General features: G+C 42.7%; 1 long non-coding RNA gene across 1 annotated transcript; it reads left to right on the top strand.

Moving 5' to 3' along the window:
* Positions 1-1,375: 1,375 nt before the first annotated feature.
* LOC144890449 (uncharacterized) lies at positions 1,376-4,856 on the top strand. Its single transcript, XR_013622316.1, has 2 exons — positions 1,376-1,408; positions 1,537-4,856. It is a non-coding gene; the product is annotated as an uncharacterized LOC144890449 (long non-coding RNA).
* The last annotated feature ends 10,736 nt before the right edge of the window (positions 4,857-15,592 follow it).

Raw genomic sequence — 15,592 nt, forward strand, 5'->3', positions numbered from 1 at the left:
GCTGTGAAGTGTTTTTAATTTCGTGTTTTGTGGCTGTGAAGTGTTTTTAATTCCGTGTTTTGTGGCTGTGAAGTGTTTTTAATTCCGTGTTTTGTGGCTGTGAAGTGTTTTTAATTCCGTGTTTTGTGGCTGTGAAGTGTTTTTAATTCCGTGTTTTGTGGCTGTGAAGTGTTTTTAATTTCGTGTTTTGTGGCTGTGAAGTGTTTTTAATTTCGTGTTTTGTGGCTGTGAGGTGTTTTTAATTTCGTGTTTTGTGGCTGTGAAGTGTTTTTAATTTCGTGTTTTGTGGCTGTGAAGTGTTTTTAATTCCGTGTTTTGTGGCTGTGAAGTGTTTTTAATTCCGTGTTTTGTGGCTGTGAAGTGTTTTTAATTCCATGTTTTGTGGCTGTGAAGTGTTTTTAATTCCGTGTTTTGTGGCTGTGAAGTGTTTTTAATTCCGTGTTTTGTGGCTGTGAAGTGTTTTTAATTTCGTGTTTTGTGGCTGTGAAGTGTTTTTAATTTCGTGTTTTGTGGCTGTGAGGTGTTTTTAATTTCGTGTTTTGTGGCTGTGAAGTGTTTTTAATTTCGTGTTTTGTGGCTGTGAAGTGTTTTTAATTTCGTGTTTTGTGGCTGTGAAGTGTTTTTAATTCCGTGTTTTGTGGCTGTGAAGTGTTTTTAATTCCATGTTTTGTGGCTGTGAAGTGTTTTTAATTCCGTGTTTTGTGGCTGTGAAGTGTTTTTAATTCCGTGTTTTGTGGCTGTGAAGTGTTTTTAATTTCGTGTTTTGTGGCTGTGAGGTGTTTTTAATTTCGTGTTTTGTGGCTGTGAGGTGTTTTTTAATTTCGTGTTTTGTGGCTGTGAGGTGTTTTTTAATTTCGTGTTTTGTGGCTGTGAGGTGTTTTTAATTTCGTGTTTCATGGCTGAGGTGTTTTTAATTGCATGTTTTGTGGCTGTGAGGTGTTTTTAATTTCGTGTTTTGTGGCTGTGAGGTGTTTTTAATTTCGTGTTTTGTGGCTGCGAGGTGTTTTTAATCCCGTGTTTTGTGGCTGTGAGGTGTTTTTAATTTCGTGTTTTGTGGCTGTGAAGTGTTTTTAATTGCATGTTTTGTGGCTGAGGTGTTTTTAATTTCGTGTTTTGTGGCTGTGAGGTGTTTTTAATTCCGTGTTTTGTGGCTGTGAGGTGTTTTCAATTGCATGTTTTGTGGCTGAGGTGTTTTTAATTTCGTGTTTTGTGGCTGTGAAGTGTTTTTAATTTCGTGTTTTGTGGCTGAGGTGTTTTTAATTTCGTGTTTTATGGCTGCGGTGTTTTTAATTCCGTGTTTTGTGGTTGTGAAGTGTTTTTAATTTCGTGTTTTGTGGCTGTGAAGTGTTTTTAATGTCGTGTTTTGTGGCTGTGAAGTGTTTTTAATGTCGTGTTTTGTGGCTGTGAAGTGTTTTTAATTTCGTGTTTTGTGGCTGTGAAGTGTTTTTAATGTCGTGTTTTGTGGCTGTGAGGTGTTTTTAATTTCGTGTTTTGTGGCTGTGAAGTGTTTTTAATTTCATGTTTTGTGGCTGTGAGGTGTTTTTAATTTCGTGTTTTGTGGCTGTGAAGTGTTTTTAATTGCATGTTTTGTGGCTGAGGTGTTTTTAATGTCGTGTTTTGTGGCTGTGAAGTGTTTTTAATGTCGTGTTTTGTGGCTGTGAAGTGTTTTTAATTCCGTGTTTTGTGGCTGTGAAGTGTTTTTAAATCCGTGTTTTGTGGCTGTGAAGTGTTTTTAATTTCATGTTTTGTGGCTGTGAAGTGTTTTTAATTTCATGTTTTGTGGCTGTGAAGTGTTTTTAATGTCGTGTTTTGTGGCTGTGAAGTGTTTTTAATTTCGTGTTTTGTGGCTGTGAAGTGTTTTTAATGTCGTGTTTTGTGGCTGTGAAGTGTTTTTAATTCCGTGTTTTGTGGCTGTGAAGTGTTTTTAAATCCGTGTTTTGTGGCTGTGAAGTGTTTTTAATTTCATGTTTTGTGGCTGTGAAGTGTTTTTAATTTCATGTTTTGTGGCTGTGAAGTGTTTTTAATGTCGTGTTTTGTGGCTGTGAAGTGTTTTTAATTTCGTGTTTTGTGGCTGTGAAGTGTTTTTAATGTCGTGTTTTGTGGCTGTGAGGTGTTTTTAATTTCGTGTTTTGTGGCTGTGAAGTGTTTTTAATTTCATGTTTTGTGGCTGTGAGGTGTTTTTAATTTCGTGTTTTGTGGCTGTGAAGTGTTTTTAATTGCATGTTTTGTGGCTGAGGTGTTTTTAATGTCGTGTTTTGTGGCTGTGAAGTGTTTTTAATGTCGTGTTTTGTGGCTGTGAAGTGTTTTTAATTCCGTGTTTTGTGGCTGTGAAGTGTTTTTAAATCCGTGTTTTGTGGCTGTGAAGTGTTTTTAATTGCATGTTTTGTGGCTGAGGTGTTTTTAATTTCGTGTTTTGTGGCTGTGAAGTGTTTTTAATTTCGTGTTTTGTGGCTGTGAAGTGTTTTTAAATCCGTGTTTTGTGGCTGTGAAGTGTTTTTAAATCCGTGTTTTGTGGCTGTGAAGTGTTTTTAATTCCGTGTTTTGTGGCTGTGAAGTGTTTTTAATGTCGTGTTTTGTGGCTGTGAAGTGTTTTTAATGTCGTGTTTTGTGGCTGTGAAGTGTTTTTAATTTCATGTTTTGTGGCTGTGAGGTGTTTTTAATTTCGTGTTTTGTGGCTGTGAAGTGTTTTTAATTGCATGTTTTGTGGCTGAGGTGTTTTTAATGTCGTGTTTTGTGGCTGTGAAGTGTTTTTAATGTCGTGTTTTGTGGCTGTGAAGTGTTTTTAATTCCGTGTTTTGTGGCTGTGAAGTGTTTTTAAATCCGTGTTTTGTGGCTGTGAAGTGTTTTTAATTGCATGTTTTGTGGCTGAGGTGTTTTTAATTTCGTGTTTTGTGGCTGTGAAGTGTTTTTAATGTCGTGTTTTGTGGCTGTGAAGTGTTTTTAATTTCGTGTTTTGTGGCTGTGAAGTGTTTTTAAATCCGTGTTTTGTGGCTGTGAAGTGTTTTTAAATCCGTGTTTTGTGGCTGTGAAGTGTTTTTAATTCCGTGTTTTGTGGCTGTGAAGTGTTTTTAATGTCGTGTTTTGTGGCTGTGAAGTGTTTTTAATTCCGTGTTTTGTGGCTAAATGTTTTTATTTTCGTGTTTTGTGGTTTTGAGGTGTTTTTAATTTTTCTGTTTCTCGTGTTCGGCCAAAGGTCAACCACTTGTTTTGGAATATCTAAAATCCTCAATTTTCATCCCATTGACTTGAAATCTGAATAGGATTTGCATATCAGCTTACTGAAACCAACCACCAACAATTTTTGAGGTCAACATAGGCCAAAAGGTCAACATAGGCCAAAAGGTCAACATAGGCCACATTTCTAAAATTGTCAATTTTCATTAGAATAACTTTAAAATTTGAAGACGATCTGCATTTCAGGTAACCGAATTCAACCACCAATTATTTTTGAGGTCAAAAGGATGCTCTCCTGAGTGCCATTCTGTTGATCACTCCGGTGTGTGTGTGTGTGTGTGTGTGTGTGTGTGTGTGTGTGTGTGTGTGTGTGTGTGTGTGTGTGTGTGTGTGTGTGTGTGTGTGTGTGTATAATGTGGTGTTAGGCTGGAGAAATGCGAGTACAGTATTCTAGTGGCATTACATTTTTGTTTGGGTTGCTGTTTGTGCTGGGAATTGGGGGCACCTGTGGAGCTGAAAACTATTAGACGTTTTCTTTTGAAAAAAAACAAAAAACTTGCTGTTTGATAGCTGGGTTTTAGGCCTTTATCGTGAATGTTGAATGTTATTTTTGCAAGTTTTTCTTTTTGTAACAGAATGTGAAAACAGAGTAAAATAGTTGAAGGGAAGTTGCTTTGGTTTCCTCCCTTTATGTGCCCCAGGTTTTTCTGTTTGGCAGGTGAACAGTTGGGATTATCATTTGTGGTAATGCACTGGAGGTCCATATATTGGTGTTTATATATATATATATTTTAGCTCTGTTGATGTGTGCCGTTGTGATTTTCACCATTGACGTTAATGATGTGAAGTAAGAAATGAAAACGTTAAAGAGCTCACTCAACCTGAAGTTTGTTCATCATGGAGCCAGCTGGGGTGGCAGGTTGGCCTCACCAAGGTGCTGTCTTGCCTGGATTTGAATCCTGACCCAGCTATAAACTGTCCTTCAATTTAGGGTGGCTCTTAAAAATGAAAGTTAGAAAATACATAGGCGATGTGAATGGGGATTTGGGTGGAGGGGAGGGGTGTAAATTCTCTATGTAAATGTGTAGTGCCACCTAGTGGTGGAAGAGGGTATTAAAATTCCTTCGTTTACCTGAGCATCGTTGAGGTTAAAGCACTCTTCGCACGGGTAAGTTCATTTTGGCAAACAGAACGACTAGTTCGTCTGTCAGCGAAATGACAGGTAGGCTCCATTAGTGTGTGTGTGTATATATATATATATGTATATATATATATATGTATATATATATATATGTCTACATGTACAATAATATTGATAAAATTAATTTTTGTGATGTATTTTCCATTATTTTGGTGTCGGTGTCAAATTTTTCATACGTCTGCACCATACGTCACCCATTATTCTAATTCAAAGATTTTATTTAAATCTGATTAATTAAATATCCTGTATTACCTGGAGCTTGGAGAGTGGGATCTTTTTTGTGCTTTATATTGGTTTGTGCTGGATGTGAATGTATTATCCCTTTTGTCTGAATATTTGATGTTTATAATGGTGACGGTGTCTAAATATCACATTTTATTTGCTTCTGTGGTCATCGGTGAAACGTTATTCCAGAAACAGTTTTCACCACTGAATTAGTAGTAACGTGAATTAATAAACTCATTTTATTATTTTCTTTCAAGTGATTGTGCTGTAGTCACTTTAGTACTTTGTGCAACTTTATATTTTAATTTTTTTTCCTGCTGGAAGAATGATATGCACTATCCATGATATAGATCACCTTGACACATTCATTATTTGTCCGAAATCAAGGGTGTTGAGTAAGTATAATGTGACCTTTTTGAAATGAAGTGATTCGCCCCAGAATGCTCTGCACACGTGCCGAAACCCCCTCAAACGTTCTGGGCACCATTGTGTGAGACATGTGAATGAGATGAGGATTATTTCCTGAAATGGCTCACAAAGAAGCCGAAAATACTTGAAAAGTTGAGAGAAAGGGCCGTGCCTCTGCACAACGAAAGACTTGGAGAACATTCTCTGCTGGCCGAACGGACAACTGCTCCTACTCCAAATTCCCAACCGTGCAGGTTTGTGGAGGAACTTGTGCTAGACAAACCCCCGACAGTTCTCGACCATTTGTCGGACTTCCTGTGAACATGTCAAGCTTGAGGTCATTTATTTAATGTACATCAGCAATTGGAAAGGCAATGCTGCGCGTCATTACCAAATAAGAGTTACCATCTCTGTCAAAGGACACTTTGCACCAGGAAAATAGGAAGATGATGTATCTGGTTTGTGCGCTTCTGTACACTGATGTGAAGGACACATTTGGGGCTTGTGAATGCACATGGTAAAGTTTAAAATTACATTTACTATTAATCATGTTGGAAGCTGAGGGCTGTTATAAATATATTGTATGTTTGGTTTTTGGGCCCACAAGGGATTGGACTACATTTTCGCATCTATTGGTTATCTCCATATTGGGGTTTCAGGAGGTGGAACAGAGACCTCCCCAGTCTCACACAATCCACCTCCAAGCCAGGTTTTTTTTTTTGTTTTTTTTTGTATACAAGATCAAGGCTCGCGTAAGAGCGAACATTAATCACACAGAAAGACAAACCGACATATGAAACATAAAATAAAGGGAGCGGGAGACAAGATGGGGAGAGAGGGGGAAGCACACAAGTACAACATTTGAGAGCAGGGACATCGGGAGGACTGTGGGAGGGAGAGGGTTTGGGGGGAGCAGGCGTGGGAAGGGGGTGGTGGGGGTGGGAGAAGTATAAAACACATGGACGCAGCTAGGACTTCCAGGAAAGAAGTCGGCATTTCAGAAAAGTGGATCTGGGGTAGAAAAGATGAAGGTTTTGGATGTGGGAAGATAAGAGATGGTTGTGAACAGCTGTTTTAAAGTCTTGGAGGTAGGAGTGGGATTGACGAGAGTGAGGGAGTTTGTTCCAGAAGCGGGAGAAAAGAGGAATGAAAGAGTGAAGGTGAGCAGAGTCTTGATTTTGGCAGTTTCACCAGAAAAGGGCTGCTGGCAGATCTTGTGCGACCTGTAGGAATATTTGGGGGACAGAGCTGCGGGAGCTAGGCCGGAGAGGAGTCGGTAAAAGACAAAAACCACCAATCTGCCTGCGGTCAGTGGGTGAAAGGCCCTCACAATCAGCTTCATTGCGGGAGATTCCAATGATTCTGAAAGCTTTGGTTTCAACAGTGTGAAGCCGAGCTAGGTGTGAGGCAGGAGCACCAGCCCAGAGGGGAGAGCAGTATTCCATTGAGCTGCAGATGAAAGCCTTTTATGTGGTGAGGAGCTCAGGTGCGCCAAGGAAGGATTTCACACGATGGAGGATGCCCAGTCGGTGACTAGCTTTGGAGGCCAGCTTGGAAATGTGGTTTTCCCAGGAAGGATAATGGCGGATAGTGAGACCCAAGAGCTTGAGTGACAGAACTTCTTGGAGAGGATTGTTGAGAAAGTAGATGGGAGGGTTGTCCAGACAGTTTTTTCGGAGAGACAAAGTGAGAGTGTGAGATTTGTCAGGATTGAAAGACATGTTCCACCTGTTTGACCAGTCTGTGATTTTGTTCAGGTCTGCAGAGAGTGAGGAGGCTTCAGAATGCCGATCTGAGGGATGAGGTATTGAGCGGCCGAGAGTGGTCATCAGCGAAGTGATTGAGATGATTTTCCAGAGAGTCGGAGAGATCATTTATTAAGACCAGATAAAGCACAGGGCCCAGAACACTGCCTTGGGGAACTCCAGCCTGAACAGGAAGGGGAGATGAGAGAAATCCATTCAGGGCCCCACGTTGACTGCGACCAGAGAGGAAGTCCGCAAGCCATGCATGGAAATTTCCATAGATACCATAGGAGGAGAGCTTGGTGAGCAGAGCGGGATGCCAGACCGTATCGAAGGCACGTGATATGTCAAGGGAGACAGCTCTAATTTCCTGTTTGACATTGAGGACCTCCATTCATTGTTGAGACAGCAGAAGCAGCATGTCCAGAGTAGAGTGACCAGGTCTGAAACCAAATTGATCAGATATCAAGCCATTGGAGAAGAGGAAGGATTTGATATCCGAAGCAATGATGGATTCCATGACTGTACTGATAATTGGGAGCAGGCTGATTGGTCTGTTGTTGCAAGAATCTGTTTTGCACTTTTTTTGTGTACAGAGGTAATGTTGGCTGATTTCCAAACTGAAGGCAGATGCCCTTGAGCAAAAGAGGGTGAAGAGAAGAGAGAGGGAGTGAAAGAGCGGAAGAGCAGGATTTTAGGACCCGTGGCTGATGCCGTCTGGGCCAGTTGCAGAATCAGTTGAGGATTGACATAAACTTCTCCACCTTGTCAGGAGAGAAATACACAGTCCAGGAGCAACTGGGTGCGGTGGGTACAGAGAGAGATGGGTTTGGGACACAAGGTATTCAGCTGTACCACACCCAATCACCATCAAACCTTTTGTCCTCATCCTTCCCTTTCTCCTAGCTCTTCTGAAATCTGACACACTATCAACAGCTCTCCCTACCTCCCCTTCCTCTTCCTCATCTTACTCTACCCCTCCCCTGTCCTGTATCCACTGCAGTTTGTTTTGTTTGTGTTTTATATATCCACTGCAGCCACTGGCTTGTATTAACAGGAAATGATAGGAACTTAACACTTTTGTCTTATCCACACATTTATTGTGCAAGTCCGATTTGCATCCTGGAACACAGCAATTACGGCTTAAACCATTTTTTAAATTGCTACTCGTTTAAATGCTTAATTATGTTAAGACTATTTAAAGTACACATTTCTCCCCAGCAATGGCAGGTTAAAAGTGCCTGTGCTAGCAGACGCGCGTCATTGAAAACGCACACAGCGCATGCGTGGAGGGGCTCATTTACCAAAACCAAAACTCTTAAAAACAGCAAATAAATATTTATGATCTACGATTCTACACCATCGAAGGCATGTTATTGGTCCATAAGGAATAGGTTCGTAGTTTTGTACAGAAATCCCACCCGTCAGAAATGTCACGAATATCACCGATATTGTCGGATATCGATCCTCCAGGCACAAAAGTTTGATCAGGGTGGACCAGCGAGTGAACGACCGATTTTAATAGAGGAGAGAGACTTTGGAGAATATCTTTGAGTTGGAGGATAGTAGAGAGGACGCCAATTATGGAGTAGCTGGGTGTCTCCTTCAGCAGTAAGGAGACCACCAGTTGTCTACAACTTGGGGGAAGCTTCCCAGCTTGAAAACTTTTCTGGAGCACTTACAAATATCAGGTCCAATAATGTCCCAAAAAGTTTTGTAAAATTCACGAGGGATGCCATGTAGTCCAGGAGCTTTCGCAGATGCCATACCGGAAAGCGTGAGCCTCTATTCCTCCAGAGGGATAACTTTTTCTGCTTTTGCTGCCCCTGACTACATTTCATTTATCGTGTTTCGATCGCCTTTTATTTGACGCAGAGGATGTTGCGGCGAGATTAATTGTTCCACGCAAGGCATTCTGGGAAATGTAGGTCTAATAGTAGCAATTTTGGACATGGTTTAAAATGTTTGGAAATCAAGTGTAAGTGTAGTGACTTCTAGTTTTGCATGAATCATTTTCGACATGAACAGACTGCAGACGGAATCAATTCACAAAGACTTTTCATTTTCTACATGAACAGACGGTGCAGACAGAATCAATTCACAAATATTTTTCATTTTCTACATGGACAGACGGTGCAGATGGACCCAATTCACAAAGCTCGTTCCTCACAAACTGATGTTCTGCCAGAAAACGATCGGTTAGTGGGGCGTGGTTTAAAACCAGGAACAACCAATCAACTCTTTCAGTACGAGAGAACGAAGCACGAGGGAGAAGAAGAAGGGGGTTTGTTTTATGCGGACTCTATCGGGGGGCTTGGAGCTAAAAGGCGTGATGACGTGGAGCGGGTAAATACTGTACTTCACTGTTCTTGGGTTTCCCTTGGGCCTATCAGCAGAGCTCTACTTCATCACCCGCTTGCTGTTCACGAAAACCCTCCAAACTTTTCTTACTTCCTGGGGGGGGGGTTTTTCCCGCCATTTTAAATTGCTTTTGTGGGTGGAATATTTAGTTTGTTTTAACCACCGCTCTTATCTCCTCGAAGCATTGGTATTTTCATCTCCTGAAAGTCAACATTGCACAACGGGTTTACCCACCGAGACCTTCGATCAGCTTCTGGGGGGCATTGGCTGCATCTCGGTGGAACATCCATCTTTACTCCTGTTTCGCTACGCTAGTCGAGCGTAACGGAGACGGAAGATTGTCAGCAAACATCTAACCACCGTATGACCACACCTGAGTAGAAATTCACACACATAATTTCTACACAAGAAATAAGCGTGGTAACAAGTATTATCTTTTTCTAAAACAAGTATTACCAATATTTACATTTGAAAAAGAGATTGTTTAGCTCGGTGACGTAGCTACAAAAATTAACATTTTGAGTTGTCATCCCTTGGTTGGTCCATGCAGTTTTATGGGATTCAGATAAAACCAAATCCGCTTCGTTCGATCGAACATGATGGAGTTGTACAAGGAGAGGGAATTGGGACTTGGAGAGGTATCCAACAGCCAGTGTCCAGTGTACACGTTTAAACCAGGTATCCAACAATGGTCTTTAAACGTGATTCACTTCACTGGAAGAATCAACTCAGAAATGATGGGACACACGTTATTAACTGGGTTATCTGGGTGTGGATCAGGCTTTTCAATCACACTTTAATACTCCATGTCGTGATGACGTTTTATCACGTTTGTATGTGTACGATGACGTAATACGTCGGTGGAACTATCCTGGTGTCACGTGGTCCCGATAATCCAACACATGCTCGTCGTACCTTTAGCTTTACCTTATTTACAGGAGTGCCACGTGGGATTCAGCAGGAATGTGTAATTTGTTCAGAATGCCGATGACAGCTTGCCTACTCTTCGCGAAGGACACCGTGGGTTCTTTAACGTTCACCAACTAATGGCAGCACATAGGATGACCGGCTTAATGTCCATCCGAGGGACGAAGATGAAGATGAACACATGGATGAATCACCTGCCTGTGAACCGCCAGGAGTGCAGCCGTCCAGGGTTGAATTTAAACACATTTTTAAGACCATTCTCCCGAATGAGTTCAGTTCCGGCTCCAAATTGAACTTTCTGAACTCGAACATCGATCGGAGATGTCCGTTGATCGGGATTCTGGAATGATGTTCATTTTGATAAATAGTGGACATGTTAAGTGCTAAAAATAGGGTGTTAACTTCAAGTCATGATGCAAAGGTCCCCTTTGGCATAAAAGTTCCTTAGTGCCCGAAAAAGAAAATTATCCAAAGGCACAAGTTGTATCTTAAATTCCAAGATGGCTGCCATCGGCCATCTTGGAAAACATGGCTGACCCATATCACAGGAAGCATTTGTCATAGAAACTATTATGACATGTTTCCCCAACTAATTTGAGCTCACCTAACTCATTTATGGCATTACTTCTGCATTGTGGATGCATTTAAAGGTAAAGTCAGGTAAATGAAACATAAATTCGACATTTTAATAAAATTAATGACAACAGGCTTGATGGGTATTCTTGGGTAAAATGCCAGAGGCATAGAAAAGGCCCCTTTATATAAGGGTATGTGCCATGTGGCAAAGTATAGAAAATAAGGGACATTCCATAGCTTGTAGAAAATTCCAAGCAATACAAAATAAGGGGCATTCAAAAAATCTCGTGTGCATGCTGGACTACCCTTGTGTTCTGAGGAGGAACCAAGTAATGCTCTGGAGCTCTGGAGCTGGATAAAGGGGTGCCAATTTAAAGTTTTAAAGTGTACACTCTCTCTCCACACACTCCGGTGTGCACTCTCTCTCTCCAAGCACTCCGTGTCAGTCTCACCCCTCACAATGGGCCCTTCACGACCGCCCGGGTCTCGCCTCTCTCCCAAGCTCGCTGAGCACCCGTTCGCACCAAACACATTCCCGATATTGCAACTCACCTCGGGGCTCTCCTTCCCCCGTGTCTCTGCCAGCACCTGCAAACTTTCCATTTGGTCAGCAAGCATGTCATCCCGGTGCGAACACAAACCTTGTACACATTCCATAACTTCCTCCCTTGATTCACTCCGTGTCTCCTTGTGTGTTTTTTAATTTCCACTATTCCTTCTTCTCCCTCCTTTATTTCCCGGTGCACCCCTACTAATACTATTTTCTCTTCTACGTGTTCCTCGCACCGCGTCACGTACCACTGCTGCCTCCCTGCTCATCTGACGCTCAATGTCCTCCCCCATCTTTTCCATGTTGCACCTGGATTCCTCCCTCATCTTTTCCATGTTGCACCTGGATTCCTCCCTCATCTTTTCCATGTTGCACCTGGATTCCTCCCTCATCTTTTTCATGTTGCAGTTTATTTCCTCGCTCTTTTTATTCATTTCACATCTCGACTCTTCTATTTGCACCTCCAGGGATGCTTTCATTTGAATTAAGAATAATTCAATGTTAAACCCGGCCTGCACAGCGGGCTCGGCCTCCGCTGCCGCGTGCAAAGCGCTGCCATTTTCTCCTCCTCCTGCTGCACCCTCAACTCCCCTTTCTAACAATTGTTCCTGCTGGTCCTGGGTCATTAATTCGTCCACATTTTCTATTCCCACCGGCACCTGGTCATCTTGGCCTGCCATTGCTCGAATTCAATTTTTTTTTTTTTAAACTAAATTTCCACTCGCTCGTAATTTTGAGTATGTGAAGCGCACTCCAGGTCCAATTATCCCACTCCCGGACACCAATTTTTTTTCCCAGGGTTCTATTCCACTCCTGACACCAATTTTGTTGCGGATCTCGGGTTCGTCAACGTAATAAGGGGGGGTTAAGCCCTGCTCCCCCTCAAACTCCGAGTCCACGAGGCCGCCAACCACACTACACTCGTGGTGGACGGATTGCGAAGCAATTCCAGCCGCCGAGCCTGCAGCTACGCACGGAAGGGTTAACGGTCATGACCCGAGTACCTTCGACACACGCAGCTGTGAGAACGGGGACTGAACCCCGCACGAGTCACGCTGATACTGGACGCCCGAGCGGTTGTGCGTCGCGCAACTCGTGCCGTTAACACTATTGAACCCGATTGAGCGGTTTTAATTCGGGGCGATGCTAGGCCAATGTGGAAAGGACGATGACGGCCAGGTTGGAAACCAAACCACAGGATTTATTCACAATGTACAGTATTCACAGAAAAGGGACAAAGCAGAGAATCTTAGCGGCCTTACCTAGGTTCCCAGACAAAGGCCCCCAGATTCGTCCGGGGAAGGGAAGGAAGAGGGTAATGCGCACAAAGTGCGGCCGCTTCGTGCAGCTTGCCTGGACGGGCTCGTTGGACGGAAACCCCCAAGGATCGCTCCAACCCGGGACAGCACAGCCGGAGATGTTCGCGGCAGGGGCGTTGATCAAGGACGTGCACGTAGCAGGAACCCGACAAGAAGAACAGTGTATCTCAGGAGCCCAGCAAGAGAGTGTCAGCCAGCATCTGCAAGAGAACGTCAGCCTGCCAGAGAGTCTATATGCAGGAGCCTGGCACGAGTCAGAGCGAGGCAGAGAGAGCGAGGCAGAGAGAGCGGGGCAGAGCGAGTGTCAGCCAGCATCTGCAAGAGAACGTTAGCCTGCCAGAGAGTCTATATGCAGGAGCCTGGCGCGAGTCAGTGAGAGAGCGCGGGGAGTCCGGACCGGGTTTTATAGCCCCCCCGACACCCCCCACTCAAACGTTCCACGGGCCTCCATTGGCCGCCTGGGGTCACGTGTCGTGACAGCCCCTTATTGATCACCCTCGGCCACTCCCTTCAGCTCCCATTGGCTGTTTGCTGCTCACCGGTCACGCCCTCCAGCTCCTCCCTCGGGCCTGCAAGGCCTGGCCTAGGCCCATGAGGCACTTTAGGCTGCAATGAGGCCTACCATTATCCTGCCTGCCTCAACGCATACTAACACTGGGAAGGAGACTATACTTCACATTTAATAAGAAATAACTAACTATGGGAGGCTACATGTTGTGGTGTGACTAACTATGGGGGGGAGGTTGCCTTTATTTACAAAACTGCAACAATATATATATACATACACACACACACAAGGTCTAGGCTCGTGGAAGAGCTAGGACACAGAACAAAGCAGAACATAACATAAAGGGAACAGCAGAAGAAAGGGAAAATACCAATAGCAGGGTGGAGGGAGAAAGTAGACTGAGACGGTCAAACCAGGGATGCAGGTAACGATGAGGGGTAGGGGAGAACGCAGGGGGTGGGCAAGATCGATACATAAACAAATGTTTGAGGGTGGGGTGGTTTAACAGGTGTAGAAAAGATAAAGGTGTATCATCATCCACTTTCATGTTTTAAACACAAAATGGATATTTTAATCACTCACCTCTTAATTGTACTTCATCTGTCGAAATAAGTAATAATAATAGTAATAATAATAAATCTCATATTGTTCCCATGATGATTCTTTCTCCTCATGTTGGAAATTCAATGAGTGGTGAAGGAAGGATATGATTTTCAAGTTGAGACTTTTTTTCGTGCATTGCCATATCTATTTCCCTTCGGCCTGGTACTTTAACATTAATTGGTTATGATGGAGACACACACACACACACACACACACACACACACACACACACACACACACACACACACACACACACACACACACACACACACACACACACACACACACACACACACACACACACACACACTAGAGGAGGCAACTTGGCCCATCATGCCTCGATGTTGTCCAAAACCCTGCAAGTGAATCTAAATAAAGTAACCAATTCATGGAAGGGGTGGGAGTGAGGGTGAGAAACACACAGACCTATAGAGGAGGGAGAAGGAATGGGAAGAGGGGTGTGGAATGATTGGGTGGAGAGGAAGGATTCCAGAAACACATGAGATATTATCCTTCACAACACTTGATGTAAAATGACATTTGTATCATTTCATTTTCAATTCACAAAATACTTACAGGTCACAATAACCAGTCTCAACTTCAGCCCTTCTAACGACGTACCTGTACCTCTCGACGTACCTGTACCTCTCTCCCCCTTAGGTTTTTAAGTCCCGATCCAATGCTATTTAAAGTATTGATTGTCCCAACTACCACTTTCCTCAAGGAAAGCCATTTTGAAACTGGAAACCCCTCCCTGCATTTTTTAAACTCCTTTAAACACCAACTCTTCATCCAGAAACAATCCCACTCTTAATACACATTGAAATCCTCCTTACGTTTCCTCTGGCTTTCTGAAACGATGCTACCTGACTGTCTACACCTGGTGTAATTCTGTAAATAACCAGTACCTTTTCCCATGTCACCTTTTCGGGCTGCCCCTTGTATTATATCGTGCACCATACCTGTTATTCTTTCCCATTCCAAAATATCTTCTATTTCTGATCAAATTGAACTGCGTCTGGGAAATTGATTACTGTGTTCGCAGAATACCTGCAGACAGTCGTGGCCATAAATATTGGCACCCTTGTGCTTTTTTCAAATAACGCACCATTTCTTCCAGAAAATTGTTGAAATTAAAACATATTTTGGTATCCACACCTGTATTTCTTTGGTTTGCAGAGGGAAAAAAAACAAAAAAAGCTGAAAAAATTACTAAATCTTAGCTCATTCCACACAGAAATCCTAAAATGGCCCGGACAATATTGTTGGCACGTTTTTGAAGTTGTTAGAAATAATTAGATTTCAAGCAGGTGATTCTCCTTTACTTTTAAATCGAACTCACCTGTGGTGAGTTCCAGGTGCCTGCATTAAAAGAAATCACTCATTCAACCTGTTTGATTAGAGAAAAGGAGCCATTCTGCTGTTTTGTGTCAGTGTGTACCGCGATGAGCATGGAGAAAAGCTGATTGTTTAAATTTTTTTTTTACATCAAAAGGTCAAAGGTCAAGGTTGCATAAAATCATGAACTTAAATCTTGTAATTTTTTTTTTGCTCTTTTCGTTATTTTGAGCATATGGAAGAAGAAGACGTCTGAGTACAAACGGACGTGGACAGGCTCTACTTTTTCAGATGCTTTCTAGTTTCGTCTTGTAAGCTGCTTGCAGTGAACGGTGTGGCGTCCCGGTGGTTCTTACGACCGTGTTCGTGTCCTTCCACTTAACCAACGGTGAACACACCACCTGCTGGCCACGTTTTTACTTACTGAACATCACTGAGCATTTACGTGCGATATTTCAGTGAACTTTAATAATTATTAAACTTGCACCGCTTGGGTCGAGTACATCATGACACGTTCGACCAAGGCCCAAAACAACAGCTCGGATCGATAATTTTATCAGATAATACAACTGAACTAACTTGTAACTGAACTAACTACAACTAACTTGTAGTTAGTAACTCTTGTCGTATTCAGAGCTCATTTGAGTAGAAAATGTA

The sequence above is a fragment of the Myxine glutinosa genome, chromosome 1 (assembly GCF_964187855.1).
Source record: "Myxine glutinosa chromosome 1, kmMyxGlut1.1, whole genome shotgun sequence".
NCBI lineage: Eukaryota > Metazoa > Chordata > Myxini > Myxiniformes > Myxinidae > Myxine > Myxine glutinosa.